We start from the raw sequence: 18822 nt of genomic DNA on the forward strand, positions 1-18822 counted from the left end.
CAAGTTATTTAACGGTATGAGGCAGTGACAAACCCTGAGCTGAATACAACCAGCTGTGGCTGCACACAGACTACAGGGCAAGCTGCGCTCACACGGAGACCATGCAGACAGCCGTAAACGGCGCTGCAAGGCCCAAAAACCCTCCTCTAGGTTATCCTATCTAGTGTTTTTCCACTATTTAGCTGGAGATGGCTGGAAAGACACTAATAGGAATTTTTAAAAAATTTTTTAAACAGGCTGCACTAATTGAAAAAAGGACAAGTTATTTTACAGTATGAGGCAGTGACAAACCTTGAGCTGAATACAACCGGCTGTGGCTGCACACAGACTACAGGGCGAGCTGCGCTCACACGGAGACCGTGCAGACAGCCGTAAACGGCGCTGCAAGGCCCAAAAACCCCCCACTAGGTTATCCTATGTAGTGTTTTTTCACTATTTGGCTGGAGACGGGTGGAAAGACACTAATAGGAAATTTTAGAAAAAATGTGCAGCAGGCTGCACTATGAGCAAAAAAGGACAATGGATAGAACTGTATGAGGCAGTGTGAACCCCCGCTGAGCGGAATACAACCTGGTATATGGCTGCACTCAGACTACAGAGTGAGCTGCACACACACACACACACACAGAGACCTTGCAGAACGCTGTTAAAACAGCGCTGCAAGGCAAGAGCAAGGTGAACTGAACAGTGAACACAGCGTTTGCTAAATTAGCCTTGGAAAAGCAAAATAAAGCAATTAGCTAACTCAACTGGCCCTCAGTTAGAACACAGCGTCCTGTCCCTAACTGAAATCACAGCAGAGTGAGCGCAAAATGGCGGCAGCGTTTTTTATAGTGCAGAGTGACATCATTTCAGCAGCCAATCACAGCCTTGCTAGTACTTACATGCCCACCATGCTAAACAGGATGTGCCCACACTTCCATTCATTCCTCATTGGCTGCTGCGTGCAGTTTGAATTCTGGGAACTTCCGATTCCGGTATCCGATACGCGGGAAGCATCGGAATTCGGTATCGGAATTCCGAAACCGCAAGTATCGGCCGATACCCGATACTTGCGGTATCGGAATGCTCAACACTAATAATAATATTGGTTTTTATTAAGTTGCCTAATAATTCTGCACAGTAATGGTTACCTGCACAAACAGATATCCTCCTAAGATAGCCAAATCTAAAAAAAAAACCACTCCAACTTCCAAAAATATTAAGCTTTGATATTTATGAGTCTTTTGGATTGATTGAGAACATAACATAGTAACATAGTAACATAGTTAGTAAGGCCGAAAAAAGACATTTGTCCATCCAGTTCAGCCTATATTCCATCATAATAAATCCCCAGATCTACGTCCTTCTACAGAACCTAATAATTGTATGATACAATATTGTTCTGCTCCAGGAAGACATCCAGGCCTCTCTTGAACCCCTCGACTGAGTTCGCCATCACCACCTCCTCAGGCAAGCAATTCCAGATTCTCACTGCCCTAACAGTAAAGAATCTTATTGATCAACAACATAGCTGTTGATCAATAATAAAAATAATCCTCTAAAATACAACTTGCCTAATAATTCTACACACAGTGCAGATATCATTTACAGTACACAAATTTATGATGACAGACTGGTACAGAGGACCCTGTCCTTGCGGACTTACATTCTACATTCTAGAATCTAATATATCTACCCAGCTTTTGAACAATCCATGAGGGTGAGTTACTATATGACAAGAGTATACTGGTGAACTGAACACAGACACTTTTCACACAGCATATGGTGCACACATAGTAAACATTTGTCTGATATTTCAATCGCATCCATACACGCAGTACTTCTGTACTTTCTCGCTCCCCACATCTTATGAAAATGCTCTAGTACCAATGGAAAAAAACATAAATCACATCTATTTGTGAAATCTCTTGCTTGGCTCACTATATCCTCTTATTCATTTCCTATCTGAGTACCAGGTTGCATACAAAAATGAGCATTTATGTTCACATAGATTGTCTTCACATGATTTTTCCCACTTCGCTACAAAATCACATACCGCCAGACCTGAGAACAGACAGGGTGGCGGTGTTAGTTTGCTCCTTTCATCACAATGTGCTTTCCAGGTCATCCCCCTGGTTCCCTCACTTACATTTCCTTCCTTTGAAGTCCACGCTGTCAGACTCTTTAAGCCCTTCTCCTTGCGAGTGGCAGTTGTTTATCGCCCTCCAGGCTCCTCCTGCCAGTTTCTAGATGACTTTGCCACCTGGCTTACTCACTTTCTATCCTATGACATCCCCATCCTCATCATGGGAGACTTTAACATCCCCATCAATGATCTCCTCTCCCAATCTGCCTCTGATCTTCTTTCTCTAACTTCTTCATTCGGCCACTCACAGTGTACTAATTCTCCTACGCATGAGGATGGGAATACTCTGGACCTGGTTTTCTCCCATCCCGGCTCGCTGCACAACTTTAGTAACTCCCCTCTCCCGCTTTCAGACAACAACCTTCTTTCCTTCTCTGTCAAGAATTGTCTCCTCACCCGGAACACCCCCACTTCCACACTTATCGGAATACACGTACCATTAATACACAGCAGCCTACGGACAATCTCCACACATCTTTATCCCCATCTCCTCCCTCTCCTGTCCAGACTTAGACTTAGCACTGTCACACTTCAATAATGCACTGAAGAATGCCCTAGATGAAGCAGCACCTTCTACACGCAGAAAGACCCGACACAGACAATGGCAGCCCTGGCACAGAATGCAAACACGCTTTCTTCAGCGCTGCTCAAGGTGGGCAGAGCGGCAGTAGAGAAAATCTCACTTAGCAGAAGACTTCATCCACTATAAGTTCATGCTCAAAACCTATAACTCTGCCCTTCATCTGGCCAAACAATTCTACTTCACCACCCACATCACCTCACTATCCAACAACCCAAAATTACTTTTTGAAACCTTAAATTCCCTCCTGAAACCTTAAGTACAGGCCCCTATCACCAACCTCAGCGGTGAGGATCTGGCCACTTATTTCCTAGAAAAAACCACATCCATCAGGATATCTCAGCCAAATCTCCTCAGTGCTTGGATCCCCTTCCCTGCCGCACCTCAAGCTCACTATACATCTTTGAGCCTGTTTCAGAAGAAGAAGTTTCCAAGCTCCTCGCTTCTGCTCGGTCGACAACCTGCAACAGTGACCCCATTCCTTCACATCTCCTGCAGTCTCTCTCACCAGTGGTCACTACTCACCTGACTAAAATATTTAACCTCTCTCTTTCTTCAGGTATCTTTCCCTCCTCATTTAAGCATGCCATCATAACCCTTTTACTTAAAAAGCCATCCCTGGACCAGAACTGCACTGCTAACTACAGACCTGTCTCCAACTTTTCCTTCATCTCTAAACTCCTGGAAAGCTTGGTCCACTCCCGTCTAATCCACTATCTCTCATATAACTCTCTTCTCGACCCCTTACAATCTGGTCTCCGCTCTTTACACTCCACTGAAACTGCCCTCATTAAAGTCTCTAATGATCTAATAACAGCTAAATCCAAAGGTCATTGCTCCCTGCTGATTCTCCTGGATCCCTCTGCCGCATTTTACTCTGTGGATCACCAACTCCTCCTCACTATGCTCCACTCTATAGGCCTCAAGGACACAGCCCTCTCCTGGTTCTCCTCCTACCTCTCTGACCACTCCTTCACTGTTTCTTTTGTCGGCTCCTCTTCCTCTCCTTGTCCCCTTACCATTGGGGTTCTGCAGGGCTCAGTCCTAGGCCCCCTCCTCTTCTCTCTATACACTGCCCCTATTGGACAAAGAATCAGCAGATTTGGGTTCAAGTATCATCTCTATGCTGATGACACTCAATTATACACTTCTTCCCCTGACATCACCCCTGTCCTAATTCAAAATACCAAGGATTGTCTGCTGTCTCTAACATCATGTCCTCCCTCTATCTGAAGCTAAATCTCTCCAAAACTGAACTTCTTGTGTTTCTCCCCTCTACTAACCTCACTCTACCTAACATCGAAATTACCCTGGAGGGTTCAACCATAACTCCCAAGCAGCATGCCCGCTGTCTTGGGGTCATTTTTGACACCGAACTTTCCTTTACTCCCTATATCCGATCACTCACTCGCTCTTGTTACCTGCATCTTAAAACCATCTCCAGAATCCGACCTTTTCTCACCTTTGAAACTGCTAAGACTCTTACTGTTGCTCGTATTCATTCTCGTCTGGACTACTGCAACTCTCTACTGATCGGTCTCCCTATTACCAAATTTTCTCCTCTCCAATCCATCTTGAATGCGGCAGCCAGGGTCATATTTCTGTCCAGCCGCTTCACTGATGCCTCCATCTTGTGCCAGTCATTACACTGGCTACATGTTCGCTACAGGGTCCTGTATAAACTCATCTCTCTCACCCACAAAGCTCTCCATATTTCTGCACCACCTTATATCTCCTCTCTCATCTCTGTCTATCGCCCTACACGTGCCCTCCGTTCTACAAATGACCTAAGACTAACAACTCCCGTAATCTGAACCTCGCACCTCCGTCTCCAAGACTTCTCTGGTGCTGCACCAGCTCTCTGGAATGCACTTCCCCAGACTATCAGGCTGATACCTGGCCCCGACCTATTCAGGCACGCTTTGAAAACCCATCTCTTCAAACAAGCCTACCACATCAACTACTCAGCAAACTAACTTTGCCCTGTTCCTTCCTTCCAAATATTATTCTGAATCTGCACCCTACTATTCTTCTGTCTCCACGCCCTCCATGCACACGATAACTGCACTTGATACTTGACTATTGCACTTAAACACATGGGCTGTTGACTGGATCATGCAGCTTTATATGAAAATCCCTATTTACTAATTGCCAGACCTGAAATAACAAGCACTTTTCACCTATTGTGTCCCCCCATTTGCTTGTAGATTGTAAGCTTGCGAACAGGGACCTCACTCCTAATGTCACTGTTTAAATTGTCTTAACTCGTACCAAATTTATTGTTTGTACATGTCCCCGCTTAATTGTAAAGTGCTGCGGAATATGTTGGCGCTATATAAATAAAAATTATTATTATTATTACTTATCAATTAACAACTGACAAGGCACCAATAAACTACTGAGCTAATATAATTAGCTAGTAGTGTTGAGCATTCCGATACTGCAAGTATCGGGTATCGGCCGATACTTGCTGTATCGGAATTCCGATACCGAGTTCCGATATTTTTGTGATATTGGAAATCGGTATCGGAGTGTGCGGTGCGTATGGTTCCAAGGGTCTGGTGGAGAGGAAACTCTCCTTCAGGCCCTGGGATCCATATTAATGTAAAAAATAAAGAATAAAAATAAAAAATATGGCTATACTCACCCCTCCGAAGAACCCTGGCTGTCACCGCTGCAAGTGTCCGCCTCCGTTCCTGAGAATGTAGTGAGTGAAGGACCTTCGATGACGTCGCGGTCACATCAGCGGTCACGTGAGCGGTCAGGTGACCGGTCACCTAACCGCGACGTCATCGAAGGTCCTTCACTCTCTGCAACTCTCAGGAACGGGGGCGGACACTTGCAGCGGTGACAGCCAGGGTTCTTCGGAGGGGTGAGTATAGCCATATTTTTTATTTTTATTCTTTATTTTTTACATTAATATGGATCCCAGGGCCTGAAGGAAAATTTCCTCTCCTTCAGACCCTGGGAACCATCGAGGATACATTCCGATATTTGTGTCCTATTGACTTGTATTGGTATCGGGATCGGCCAGATCCGATATTTGCCGGTATCGGCCAATACCATCCGATACCGATACTTTCAAATATCGGAAGGTATCGCTCAACACTATTAGCTAGCCAAAGCAGAATAAAAGTAATAAAGAAGGAAAGACATAGAACAAACATAGGACAAGCATAGCATAGCATAGCATAGCAATCCTATAGTTTGTAAACTTGCGAGCAGGGACCTCATTCCTATTGGTATCTATTTTGAACTGTGATTTTTGTTATGCTGTAATGTCTATTGTCTGTAGAAATCCCCTCTATAATTTGTAAAGCGCTGCGGAATATGTTGGCGCTATATAAATGAAATTATTATTATTATTATTATTATTATTATTATAGCAGAGCAGGATCAAGACAATGTAATTACAACCCTCACAGTATTAACAAACATTGACATCGTTACAAACAGACAGAAACCCTTGTTATAGATACAGACAAAACAAATGATGGAAAATCATCGCACTTCATAATGAAACAAAAACAATTGTTAACAGCACTTAAACAACAGACAAACAAGAGACAACAAATAACACTTTTTTTTTCTGTAGAACTAACCTCAGGCATATCTATTCTTGGGTACCTAGAGATGGGAGAAATAAATCAGAGAGAAATACTACTTGTTGTCTTTCCAAAATAATCTGATCTTTATTGTCTGGGCTGATCTTTTATAGTGCAATATCAGAGGAAATGAAGCGTTACATAATAATTTGGCAAAAATATAGGTTATACAATGGGTTGTCAAACACCTCCTGGGATACAAGATAGATTACATGAGAAAATGTTGGGGTACTTCCCGCATGTCAATAAGTTCAGGTTCAAAAGTTAAAGTTCTCTAGAGAATTTGGCTGAAAACATAGAATTTTTGGGTTGTTACAGACCATGTCGGTAAATTTGACAAACAACAACAACACGTCCTTGACAATTTCTAGAAATGAAAAACTGACCGCTGGCCATATGGAATGTCCACACATTGACAGATGATAACTGTGTTCATAGGTCAAGCTATTTCCAGGTATTTTAGTCAGAACAGAAATTAACTATTTCTTTCACAATGCCCCTCTTTTTACCATCTGACCTACCTTGACCTAGTTGATCCCTTCCTGTCACTCAGGTCTGCAAGATAACCCTACTTCACAAAATACATTGCTTGTCCTGTGTGTATCATGGGATACCAGCCCTGCTGCGCATCCATTCAGATTATACTAGTGATTCAGAGCCACTATCCCTTCCTAACCCTATCTTTTAAAAAGTGCTAAATGAGGGAATATTATGTATATATATATTTCTATGTCATAATATAATAATGTTTTATTAATATATTAAAATATGTGTTAGAAAATAGAATATGGTTTTTATTTGTTAGTATAATTCATAAAGTCCATATTGTCAATGAGTCTTTGAGTTCTCTGCTTTTTCTTTGTCTTTTATCAGACCATCGGCCTTCCGCAGTGCATACTATAATCAGCCAAATCCACTGAAGTTTGCTTGTTGCAGAATATGCATTCAAGTTGAAGTGCAGTTATAAGGATAGTCATCACGTGGGTCTGCTTTATCTCAGAGTCAGTATCAATTTTAGATTTACTTTTACCTGGAAAACATTTGCAATTAGAGCTGAGGTTTTCTTGAAAAGCATCACAAATAATTTTATCATCTCTGCAATGATCAATATCACAAAAAACTGCCTGAATTAGGAAATGAATTACTTCCAGATATCCATCCACCTATTCCTTTGAACAAATTAAAGGGATTTAACCATGAGAGCCATTTGGGGAGGGCTAAATTATCGAGTGAATCAGATTTTCGCTCCCCTTCCTTTATCAATTTAGCTTGTTCTATATCATGAGAGACCCTCATTAGTCCGGTGGGATCTATGTAGTGACAGCAAGCTGGTCCTACCACTTGACAGAATCCCCCTTGAGATGCTGTAAGATAGTAAAGCACCATAGAATGCTGTTTAGTAATAACTATAAGCTGCTTCATACATGCAGATTCTACATTAAGGCCATCAAAAAGGTAATCAGTTACATTGTCAAAGATACCACCCAGTTCCTCTATCATCTGAGCATTTCTTATGGTTCCAAACATATCACCCAGAGGGCCAGTTAAAACCATTCCTGATTTAAGATACCATGGGGTGTGCATTAAATGTTTTTCCCGTGGAGATGGTATACTGCGCTTGGCTCTCATATGGCTTGGAATATTACTATAAGGAAAATCTTTTTCCTCCCACACTCAGATTGCTGGTTCTAATCTAGCCAATGTACATGCACCTTCAGCCCTTTTGGAATCCATCTATATGCATTGCTACCACATACTATGTATACTCCCTTGGGTAATTCAAATTGAAACTCATTAATAAGAGCGATTGCTATAGAAACTGTAAGAGAGCAGGAATGAGGGATGCAGTGATGAGCAGGAGGCAGAACAAGAGTTAAAGTGCTTATTACAAGGGATACTCCATGTAGGGAGAGAAAGGGTTAAGGGGAAAGTAAAACTTGATTGAGTGTCAGGGTAGGAACAAACGGTTATGAAACTGGTAAACTTATCAGACTGACGGTTTCCAGGCTGTGGAAGCTTGAAATCCCACGGTGGCGCCATAAGTGATGCGTGAAGTCTCTGGTTTGTTCTTGATTGAAGGTGATGCACTGCCTCGCGACTGAAGCAGCGTATCCTGATTCTCTGAAGTGAGGTACCGGATTACCAGGGCGATGTCCACAAGGTGAAGCAGTCTCTGACACTACCGGAAGATGTCTCCGTACAGTGCTGGTCATGGGAATGAAACTACCCGGCTCTCGACAATCCTTCTTGTCAGTTTTAGGCCGCGCACTCATGGCAGTCAGTGGAACAATGTGGGTAAAAGCTTCTGTAGTGGGAGTGAGTGGACACACGAATTCACGTCCCTCACGTTCAGTGTACGCAGAGTCTGAGAAGCTGCAGCGTGGGCCTGTACTATTGCGTTAGTCCCACTGAGAGTGAGTCAACCAGCTCCTCTTTAGCTCTGACTTCCTGCCAAGTGTCCTACTTTGCCGCGCACCGTGCCTTTTATCCCTGACACACCCCCTACAGTCGAGTGCAAAGGTCTGTCCGGGTTGGAAAGCTCTCCCCCCAGCAACAATGGTGACAGCCCCGATAGTACGGGAACTGGCATGAGAGAAGCATTCCCGGCTATCTTCCTACATACCCCTCTACTTTTACTCACCATTCCACTGGCGAGTGTTCTTGTTAAGCGCGTGGGCAGTCTTCTTTCTCCTGTACAGTCTGATGCCAAATAAATTTATCCTGATTGTATCGATTGGGGGATATTTCAGCTGTTGTTCGTTGGAGCGCTGTAAGTTAGAAGGAGTAGTTGAGTCACCTTGGGTGGTTGAGTCAGGTTGCATGGGTGAGGGCGGCGGGGCATCCGTTCCCCCTAAAGCAGGCTCTTCAGGGCCTTCGGCTACTGATATTTCCTGTGGCTGTGGCCATTCTGTTTTTACTTCATCTTCACAATCTACCACAACTAGTGAGAGTACTTCAGTCACATTGTGCACCTCTTCTACCTGATCTGGGTCCTTTGACAGAGGGCCGAATGGTCCGAATTCTGATGGACTATACGGGTAGCGAAATTTTCTTCCCCTTCAGGCTGGTTTTCATAAACAGGCCCCTAGGAGCTGATTCAGCGTTTAAATTGATATGGGTTCTTCTCCCTCCGGTACTCTAGATTATCTCGTGGGCGTTTTTCTCGTACTAGTACATGGTCCCCAGCTTGGAGTTCTACCCCTCACAGCAAAGTCTTTTCTGCATGTTCAATTTCCTGAAATCCGGTGCGCACCAATCGATGTAAAGTTTCTAAATGATGGCGATGTTCTCAAACCCAGGTGGACACCTGTTGTGAATTCTGCTTTTGGGCTCCCTCCGGTGGTTGTAGGTGGTAATGCAGTTGTCCCTGGGCTGCAGTCCTGGACAGGTGTATCTGCTGATTGCAATTCTGACTGGGGTATTTAGGTTTGCAGGATTCATTAGTCCTTGCCAGTTGTCAATGGTTCTTGGGAGGTGTTGGACGTCTGTCTGGTTTCTCCTGCTTAGCTGCCAATTCAGCAAAGATAAGTGTCTGTTTCTTTTTCTATGGCACACATGCTGTGTGCTTTATTTTTGATTGTATTTCCTGCTCTGAGTGTAGGATTCTCTGGAGTTGCAGATATACGTTCCACGTCTTTAGTTAGATGGAGGAATTTTTTGTATAATCTGCTGTGGATATTTTTGGAAGGGTTTTTATACTGACCGCACAGTACTCTGTCCTATCCTTTCCTATTTTAGCTAGAGTTGCCCCTTTTGCTAAATCCTGTTTTCTGCCTGTGTGTATCTTTCCTCTCCTACTCACAGCCAATATTTGTGGGGGGCTGCCTATCCTTTGGAGATCTGCTCTGAGGCAAGGTAGTATTCCTATTTCCATTTATAGGGGTATTTAGTCCTTCGGCTGTGACGAGGTGTCTAGGTTTTGTTAGGCACACCCCACGGCTACTTCTAGTTGCGGTGTTAGATCAGGATTTGCGGTCAGTACAGTTACCACCTACTCCAGTTATAATTTTCATGCTGCTCCAAGGTCACCGGATCATAACAGTACAACTGGTCCATAATGAGTTAAATGCATCTCAGAAGAAGGGAAAAAAGGTGTTGAGCCATTTTTTTTTCTGCAGTCTGCTTTGTCTTCTCTTCCCTCTTTATCTATGGGTGGCTGAGGAGTCTTGTGCTAGCATGGATGTTCAGGAATTAGCTTCTCATGTAGACCAGCTTGCTGCTAGGGTACAGGGTATTTCTGATTATATTGTTCAGACTCCTGTTTTAGAACCGAAGATTCCTACTCCTGATTTGTTTTTTGGTGACAGGTCCAAATTTTTGAGTTTTAAAAACAACTGTAAACTGTTTTTTGCTCTGAGACCTCGATCCTCCGGTGATTCCATTCAGCAGGTTAAAATCGTCATCTCCCTGCTGCGTGGCGATGCGCAGGATTGGGCGTTTTCCCTGGAATCTGGGTATCCGGCTTTGCTTAATGTAGACTCCTTTTTTCAGGCTTTAGGATTATTATATGATGAACCTAATTCTGTGGATCAAGCTGAGAAGACCTTGTTGGCCCTGTCTCAGGGTCAAGAGGCGGCAGAATTGTATTGTCAGAAATGCAGAAAATGGTCTGTGTTGACTAAATGGAATAATGATGCTTTGGCGGCAATTTTCAGAAAGGGTCTTTCTGAATCTGTTAAAGATGTTATGGTGGGGTTTCCCACGCCTTCCGGTCTGAGTGATTCTATGTCTCTGGCCATTCAGATTGACCGGCGCTTGCGGGAGCGCAGAACTGTGCGCGCTGTGGCGTTGTCCTCAGAGCAGATTCCTGAGCCAATGCAGTGTGATTGGATTCTGTCTAGAACGGAACGACAAGGATTCAGACGTCAGAATGGGTTGTGTTATTATTGTGGCGACGCTTCTCATATCATTTCAGTCTGCCCTAAGTGGACAAAGAGGATTGCTAGTTCATTTACCATCAGTACTGTACAACCTAAATTTCTGTTATCTGTGTCCTTGATCTGCTCATTGTCATCATTTTCTGTCATGGCGTTTGTGGATTCAGGCGCCGCCTTGAACTTAATGGACTTTGAGTTTGCCATGCGTTGTGGTTTTCCCTTGCAGCCTTTGCAGAACCCTATTCCTTTAAGGGGCATTGATGCTACACCCTTGGCTAAAAATAAGCCCCAGTTTTGGACACATGTGACCATGTGCATTGTTGTGAATTCTGTGGTCAAGCTCCCTCCTGTGGTCATGAGTGGTACTTCGGCTGGTTCTGTCTATGAGCTTCCTCTGGTGGATGTGAGTGGGGCTGCGGCTTCTGAGTTTCCTTCCTCAGGTGATGTGGTGAAGTCGTTAGGTGCTGCTCTATTTAACTCCACCTAGTTCTTTGTTCCTGGCCTCCAGTCAATGTTCCAGTATTGGTCTTGCTCTCTCCTGGATCGTTCTTGTGGCCTGTCTGCTCTGCATAAGCTAAATTCTGCTTGTGTTACTTTTGTTTGCTATTTTTTCTGTCCAGCTTGCTATATTGGTTTTTCTTGCTTGCTGGAAGCTCTGGGACGCAGAGGGAGCACCTCTGTGCCGTTAGTCGGTACGGAGGGTCTTTTTGCGCCCTCTGCGTGGTTGTTTGTAGGTTTTTGTGCTGACCGCAAAGCTATCTTTCCTATCCTCGGTCTATTCAGTAAGTCGGGCCTCACTTTTCTAAAACCTATTTCATCTCTGTGTTTGTATTTTCATCTTTACTTACAGTCATTATATGTGGTGGGCTGCCTTTTCCTTTGGGGAATTTATCTGAGGCAAGGTAGGCTTATTTTTCTATCTTCAGGGCTAGCTAGTTTCTCAGGCTGTGCCCGAGGCGCCTAGGTCTGGCCAGGAGCGCTCCACGGCTACCTCTAGTGTGGTGTGATAGGATTAGGGATTGCGGTCAGCAGAGTTCCCACGTCTCAGAGCTTGTCCTATGTTATTAGTAACTATTAGGTCACTTGTGTGCTCTTAACCACCAGGTCCATTGTGTTTCTGAATCACCAGTTCATAACAGTGCATGGCACCAGCCCATCAGGAAGATTGTCGATTTCTGGTGTTGCATAATGTGCATGATGCTATCGTGCTGGGTTTTCCGTGGTTGCAGGTACATAATCCTGTGTTGGATTGGAAGTCCATGTCTGTGACTAGTTGGGGTTGTCAGGGGGTTCATAATGATGTTCCTTTGATGTCATTCTCCTCTTCTTCCTCTTCTGAAATTCCAGAGTTTTTGTCTGATTTTCAGGATGTATTCGATGAGCCCAAGTCCAGTTTCCTTCTACCGCACATGGACTGCGATTGTGCGATTGACTTGATTCCAGGCTGTAAGTTTCCTAAGGGTCGACTTTTCAACCTGTCTGTGCCTGAACATACCGCCATGCGGAGCTATATTAAGGAGTCTTTGGAGAAAGGGCATATTCGGCCATCTTCTTCACCGTTGGGAGCGGGATTCTTTTTTGTTGCTAAAAAAGATGGCTCCTTGAGACCCTGTATTGATTATCGCCTCTTGTATAAGATCACGGTCAAGTTTCAATACCCTTTACCTTTGCTTACCGATTTGTTTGCTAGGATTAAGGGAGCTTGTTGGTTTACGAAGATTGACCTTCGGGGGGCATATAATCTTGTTCGTATTAAGCAGGGTGATGAATGGAAAACTGCGTTTAACACGCCCGAAGGCCATTTTGAATACCTTGTGATGCCATTCGGGCTCACTAATGCTCCATCTGTTTTTCAGTCCTTCATGCATGATATCTTCCGGACTTATATTGATAAGTTCTTGATTGTATATTTGGCTGATATTTTGATTTTTTCCGATGATTGGGAGTCTCATGTGGAACAGGTCAGGATGGTATTTCAGATCCTTCGTGACAATGCCTTGTTTGTGAAAGGGTCTAAGTGTCTCTTTGGGGTGCAGAAGGTTTCTTTTTTGGGCTTCATTTTTTCTCCCTCGTCTATAGAGATGGATCCGGTTAAGGTTCAGGCCATTCATGATTGGATTCAGCCCACATCCGTGAAGAGCCTTCAGAAATTTTGGGGTTTTGCAAATTTTTATCGCCGTTTCATTGCTAATTTTTCCAGCGTGGTTAAACCCTTGACCGATTTGACGAAGAAAGGCGCTGATGTGGCGAATTGGTCCTCTGCGGCTGTCTCTACCTTTCAGGAGCTTAAACGTCGATTTACTTCTGCTCCGATGTTGCGCCAACCGGATGTTTCTCTTCCGTTTCAGGTTGAGGTTGACGCTTCTGAGATTGGGGCAGGGGCTGTTTTGTCTCAGAGGGATCCTGTTGGTTCCTTAATGAAACCGTGTGCCTTCTTTTCCCGTAAGTTTTTGCCTGCTGAACGCAATTATGATGTCGGCAATCGGGAGTTGTTGGCTATGAAGTGGGCATTTGAGGAGTGGCTTGGCTTGAGGGAGCTAAGCATCGTATTGTGGTCTTGACCGATCATAAGAATTTGATTTACCTCGAGTCTGCCAAACGGCTGAATCCTAGACAGGCTCGATGGTCCTTGTCTTTTTCCTGTTTTGATTTTGTGGTCTCGTACCTTCCGGGTTCTAAGAACATTAAGGCTGATGCCCTCTCTAGGAGTTTTTTGCCTGATTCTCCTGAGGTCTTGGAATCGGTCGGTATTCTGAAAGAAGGGGTGGTCCTTTCTGCCATTTCCCCTGATTTACGACGGGTTCTTCAGGAATTTCAGGCTGACAGACCTGACCGCTGTCCTGTGGGGAAACTGTTTGTTCCTGACAGATGGACTAGTAGAGTGATTTCTGAGGTTCACTTTTCCGTGTTGGCTGGTCATCCTAGCATTTTTGGTACCAGAGACTGGGTTGGTAGGTCCTTTTGGTGGCCTTCTTTGTCGCATGATGTGCGTTCTTTTGTGCAGTCCTGTGGGACTTGTGCGCGGGCCAAGCCTTGTTGTTCCCGTGCTAGTGGGTTGCTTTTGCCTTTGCCGGTCCCTGAGAGGCCCTGGACGCATATTTCTATGGATTTTATTTCTGATCTTCCGGTTTCCCAGAGGATGTCGGTTATCTGGGTTGTTTGTGATCGGTTCTCTAAGATGATTCATTTGGTGCCTTTGCCTAAATTGCCTTCCTCTTCGGATTTGGTTCCGTTGTTTTTTCAGCATGTGGTTCGTTTGCATGGTATTCCGGAGAATATTGTGTCCGACAGAGGTTGCCAGTTTGTTTCTAGGTTTTGGCGGGCCTTTTGTGCTAGGCTGGGCATTGATTTGTCTTTGCCATAAAGTGAGACTTTGAACTCTAGTAACCTCTCAGTGATGCACTGCAGGAGCAATTGTCTCCTGTCAGTGTGTCACTGAGGGTCCTATAGAGCAGTGACATCACCCGATGTCACTGTTCTGTAGGGGAGATCGTCGTGGGACACTCGCTATTAATTGCACTACGGCGGACAGGTGTTATGTTTGCTAATGACAGGTGTTATGAAGGCAATCCAGAAACACAGTGTGCTTAGCGATCAGAGCGCACACAGTGATCTGACAAATACCCAAAAATACAAGAACGAGCTCTGAGACGTGGAAACTCTGTAGACTGCACACCTGATCCTATCCTAAACACAACTAAAAGCGGCTGTGGATTGCGCCTAACAACTACCTAGGCAACTCGGCACAGCCTAAGAAACTAGCTAGCCTGAAGATAGAAAAATAGGCCTGACTTGCCCCAGAGAAATTCCCCAAAGGAAAAGGCAGCCCCCCACATATAATGACTGTGAGTAAGATGAAAAGACAAAACGTAGGGATGAAATAGATTCAGCAAAGTGGGGCCCGATATTGTAAGACAGAGCGAAGACAGTAAAGCGAACTTTGCAGTCTACAAAAAACCCTAAAGCAAAACCACGCAAAGGGGGCAAAAAAAAACCAACGTGCCGAACTAACGGCACGGCGGTACACCCTTTGCGTCTCAGAGCTTCCAGCAAAACAAAAGACAAGCTGGACAGAAAAAAAGCAACAAAAAAGCAAAAAGCACTTAGCTATACAGAGCAGCAGGTCACAGGAACAATCAGGAGAAGCTCAGATCCAACACTGAAACATTGACAAGGAGCAAGGATAGCAGCATCAGGCGGAGTTAAGTAATGAAGCAGTTAACGAGCTCACCAGAACACCTGAGGGAGGAAGCTCAGAAGCTGCAGTACCACTTGTGACCACAGGAGTGAATTCAGCCACAGAATTCACAACAGACAGGTAGTGTACGGTTTATTATTTTACATTTTTTGCAGGCGCTGAAGTATGGTAAGTATGGTTAAATGAAGAATATTAAAATACTTTTCCTAATGTGTGTGTTTTATTAACCCTTTACTAGTATTGGATTAATAATGGATAGGCGTCTTATTGAACCATACTTACCATACTTGAGCGCCTGCAAAAAACATAAAATAATAAACCGTATACTACCTGTCCGCCGTAGTCCAATTAATAACGAGTGTTCCACGACGATCTCCCCTATAGAACAGTGACATCGGGTGATGTCACTGCTCTATAGGACCTTCAGTGACACACTGACAGGAGACCATGGCTCCTGCAGTGCATCACTGAGAGGTTACTAGAGTTCAAAGTCTCACTTTATGGCAATTGCTGTGTGGGAAACTTTCTCACACAGCAATGCCAAAAGTGAGACTAGGGACTCTTTTTTTTAACAGCGGCGGATGAATACAATGCAGAAGGATACCTTCCTCCCATCATTGTGTTCCTAGAGCCCCTAGAGAGCGATCGCATCAGCTGATGCTGCCTGTTATGACCTGGTGGTCAGGACAATAATGGACCTGGTGGTTAAGAGCACACGGAATGACCTGATAGTTACTAATAATACAGACAAGCTCTGAGACGTGGGAACTCTGCTGACCGCAATCCCTAATCCTATCAAACACACTAGAAATAGCCGTGGATTGCGCCTAACGCTCCCTATGCAACTCGGCACAGCCTAAGAAACTAGCTAGCCCTGAAGATAGAAAAATAAAGCCTACCTTGCCTCAGAGAAATTCCCCAAAGGAAAAGGCAGCCCCCGACATATAATGACTGTGAGTAAAGATGAAAATACAAACACAGAGATGAAATAGATTTAGCAAAGTGAGGCCCGACTTACTGAACAGACCGAGGATAGGAAAGGTTACTTTGCGGTCAGCACAAAAATCTACAAAAAGATGACGCAGAGGGCGCAAAAAGACCCTCTGCACCGACTCACGGTGCGGAGGCGCTCCCTCTGCGTCCCAGAGCTTCCAGCAAGCAAGAAAACAAATTAAATAGCAAGCTGGACAGAAAAATAGCAAACCAAAGAAATACAAGCTGGAACTTAGCTTCTGATGGGAAGACAGGTCACAAGAACGATCCAGGAGTGAACTAGACCAATACTGGAACATTGACAGGTGGCATGGAGCAAAGATCTAAGTGGAGTTAAATAGAGCAGCAGCTAACGAATTAACCTCATCACCTGTGGAAGGAAACTCAGAAACACCCACCAGAGGAAGTCCATGGACAGAACCAGCCGAAGTACCATTCATGACCACAGGAGGGAACAGAATTCACAACAGTACCCCCCCCCCTTTAGGAGGGGTCACCGAACCCTCACCAGAGCCCCCAGTCCGACCAGGATGAGCCAAATGAAAGGCACAAACCAGATCGGCAGCATGAACATCAGAGGCAAAAACCCAGGAATTATCTTCCTGACCATAACCCTTCCACTTGACCAGGTACTGGAGTTTCCGTCTCGAAACACGAGAATCCAAAATCTTCTCCACCACATACTCCAACTCCCCCTCAACTAACACCGGGGCAGGAGGATCAACGGATGGAACCACAGGCGCCACGTATCTCCGCAATAACGACCTATGGAACACATTATGGATGGCAAAAGAAGCAGGAAGGGCCAAACGAAATGACACAGGATTGATAACCTCAGAAATCATATACGGACCAATGAAACGAGGCTTAAACTTAGGAGAGGAAACCTTCATAGGAACATAACGAGACAACAACCAAACCAAATCCCCAACACGAAGTCGGGACCCACACAGCGCCGGCGGTTAGCGAAACGTTGAGCCTTCTCCTGGGACAATGTCAAATTGTCCACCACATGAGTCCAAATCTGCTGCAACCTATACACCACAGTATCTACACCAGGACAGTCTGAAGACTCAACCTGCCCTGAAGAGAAACGAGGATGGAAACCAGAATTGCAGAAAAACGGCGAAATCAAAGTAGCCAAGCTGGCCCGATTATTAAGGGCGAACTCAGCCAACGGCAAAAAGGACACCAAATCATCCTGATCAGCAGAAACAAAGCATCTCAGATATGTTTCCAAAGTTTGATTAGTTCGTTCGGTTTGGCCATTTGTCTGAGGATGGAAAGACGAGGAAAAAGACAAATCAATGCCCATCCTAGCACAAAAGGATCGCCAAAACCTTGAAACAAACTGGGAACCTCTGTCAGAAACGATGTTCTCCGGGATACCATGTAAACGAACCACATGCTGGAAAAATAATGGCACCAAATCAGAGGAGGAAGGCAATTTAGACAAAGGTACCAAATGGACCATCTTAGAAAAGCGATCACAAACCACCCAAATGACCGACATCTTTTGAGAGACGAGGAGATCCGAAATAAAATCCATAGAAATATGCGTCCAGGGCCTCTTCAGGACCGGCAAGGGCAAAAGCAACCCACTGGCACGAGAACAGCAGGGCTTAGCCCGAGCACAAGTCCCACAGGACTGCACAAAAGAACGCACATCCCGCGACAAAGACGGCCACCAGAAGGATCTAGCCACCAAATCTCTGGTACCAAAGATTCCAGGATGCCCATCCAACACTGAACAATGAATCTCAGAGATAACTCTACTAGTCCATTTTTGCAGCACCTGCCGCAAATCAGGGGAGATGGCAGACAAAATTACCCCCTCTTTGAGAATACCCGCCGGCTCAGGAACACCCGGAGAGTCAGGCACAAAACTCCTTGACAGGGCATCAGCCTTCTCATTCTTAGAGCCCGGAAGGTACGAAACCACAAAATCAAAACGGGAGAAAAATAACGACCATCGAGCCTGTCTCGGATTCAACCATTTGGCAGACTCAAGATAAGTCAAATTCTTGTGATCTGTCAAGACCACCACGCGATGCTTGGCTCCTTCCAGCCAATGACGCCACTCCTCGAATGCCCACTTCATGGCCAAAAATTCACGATTACCAACATCATAGTTACGCTCAGCAGGCAAAAACTTTCTAGAAAAGAAAGCACATGGCTTCATCACCGAGCCATCAGAACTTCTTTGCGACAAAACAGCCCCTGCTCCAATCTCAGAAGCATCAACCTCAACCTGAAACGGAAGCGAAACATCTGGCTGGCACAACACAGGGGCAGAAGAAAAACGACGCTTCAACTCCTGAAAAGCCTCTACAGCCGCAGAAGACCAATTGACCACATCAGCACCCTTCTTGGTCAAATCAGTCAACGGTTTAGCAACAGTAGAAAAATTAGCGATGAAGCGCCGATAAAAATTAGCAAAG

At 44.8% G+C, this 18822-nt stretch overlaps 1 long non-coding RNA gene across 3 annotated transcripts in view; it reads right to left on the reverse strand.

Annotated features, from left to right (window-relative positions):
• Positions 1-6378: 6378 nt before the first annotated feature.
• The window catches only part of LOC138644707 (uncharacterized), a 92888-nt gene continuing 80444 nt past the window's right edge, over positions 6379-18822 (reverse strand). For all 3 annotated transcript variants that reach the window (XR_011314644.1, XR_011314643.1, XR_011314645.1), the window contains one exon: positions 6379-7343. This is a non-coding gene — a long non-coding RNA (uncharacterized lncRNA). The remainder of the gene's footprint in view (positions 7344-18822) is intronic.

This window comes from Ranitomeya imitator, chromosome 7, assembly GCF_032444005.1.
Source record: "Ranitomeya imitator isolate aRanImi1 chromosome 7, aRanImi1.pri, whole genome shotgun sequence".
NCBI classification, from domain to species: domain Eukaryota; kingdom Metazoa; phylum Chordata; class Amphibia; order Anura; family Dendrobatidae; genus Ranitomeya; species Ranitomeya imitator.